The sequence below is a fragment of the Macrobrachium rosenbergii genome, chromosome 21 (genome assembly GCF_040412425.1).
Source record: "Macrobrachium rosenbergii isolate ZJJX-2024 chromosome 21, ASM4041242v1, whole genome shotgun sequence".
Taxonomy (NCBI): Eukaryota; Metazoa; Arthropoda; class Malacostraca; order Decapoda; family Palaemonidae; genus Macrobrachium; species Macrobrachium rosenbergii.
Genome location: NC_089761.1, coordinates 3,855,583 through 3,857,568, shown reverse-complemented (window position 1 = coordinate 3,857,568; position 1,986 = coordinate 3,855,583).

Genomic DNA, 1,986 nt, shown 5'->3' with positions numbered 1-1,986 from the left:
GAAGCAAAAATAATCCTAACCCAGTTTTAGGTGACTATGCAAAATAAAGGAAAATTTACTTTACGGTTAAAATGATGAAATAACTTGAGTAGTTAATTTATATGTGTGTATGTGTAAGAGAGAGTGAATAAATATGTAGATGGGTGTTTAGGTGTGCATGTATCAACTAAATTTGCAGCAATAGTGTGGTGCCACAGTGGAATGTTATTTTCTATAATCAAAAGGGTGGTAGGAGATAAAAAGGAGGGTTCAGAGTAGAGTAACAATAGAGGGTTGCTAGGCTTAGAATATGCATAATCTGTTGATGATCTCCAAATCAGCAAAATGGGACAAGATTGACAAGCCTTTTACAACAGAATGCATCATATATCCTGAGAGATGGGATTCAGAATAAATCTGATAAAAAGTAACAAGGACATATTATGCACAAGGGGATGAGATCAAATTTGATGGAGACGCATTAGTGAGGATGCATCTTTCCAATATCAAGGAACAGTGAGATCTAATGTAATGTCTCTTGAGTTGGACAACAGTGGGAGAATAAAAAAAAGGGGCTGTTCACAGAACGGACCAGATAACTTAGATCTGAAAATCAAATGAACTGAGGTTGTATAGTAAAGTTTTAGTAAGAATAAGCCAAGCATGATCAGTATTGTTGTACAGCCAAGAATAAGCCAAGCATGATCAGTATTGTTGTACAGCCAAGAATAAGCCAAGCATGATCAGTATTGTTGTACAGCCAAGAATAAGCCAAGCATGATCAGTATTGTTGTACGGACATGAATTATGGTATAACAGTAAAACTATATCTAAGATTTATAAGATTCTATCAGATAGCGAATAAAGTTTAGAGAATAAAGTTTAAAGAAGAATTGGGAGTCAGAAGGCAAATTACAGAAGTTGAGTGTGCAGACGAGATACTGATGAAGACAAAATAGAGATGACTTGGATATCCTTCACACCGCTCTTGGGAGAATAATACTGTACATGAACTGTCAGCTTAGTACAGGAATGATATAATTAGCTGAATTTCTCAGAGACCACTTACACAGGCGCGCACACACACACACACACACACACACACACACACACATATATATATATATATATATATATATATATATATATATATATATATATATATATATATATATATATATATATATATATATATATATATATATATATATATATATATATATATATATATATATATATATATATATATATATATATATATATATATATATATATATATATTGTGTGTGTACATATATATATATATATATATATATATATATATATATATATATATATATATATATATATATATATATGTGTGTGTGTGTGTGTGTGTGTGTTTTGGGGGGCAGAGTTTTCTTTTCACAATTTTGTTGCAGGCGATAGCCTGCATCAGTAGGACATTGCGCACAGAAACACGGAAGCAATCTTCCAACACTACACAGACAAACATGACAAGAAACCAACTTTACATGAACTGATAGACAACACCAGAGTAAAATACAAATGCAGCATATATCGGGACCTAACAATAACAGAAGCTGTGTGCATAACGGCAAACAAAACAACAATAAACGTCCAGATGGAAGGAGATAGGGCCCCACCCTCCAACCAACCGCGGGAAAGGAAACAGGGTCAACGTCACCGCCAAAACAAGCCCCTCCAAAATACCAGAGAAGACATTAACGGTTTCATCAGTAACATACGAGGTAGAAATAGAATGTAAAACCAGTGCAATAATGTAATGACGCAATGCAATGACATACTATGTAAGTATAATGATTAACCAACCCACAAAGAAAATTTAGAATTGTAAATAAGAGTAATAACAACCCCACCTACATGGCTGTCCTTTTGGAGCTATAAATGGAAGGCTGGATGTAATTGTATCTTACTTCTTGCTTGACAAAGCCTGCAACAAAGGCGGAACGGACTGGAGGAATTGAAATAAATGGAAACCACACT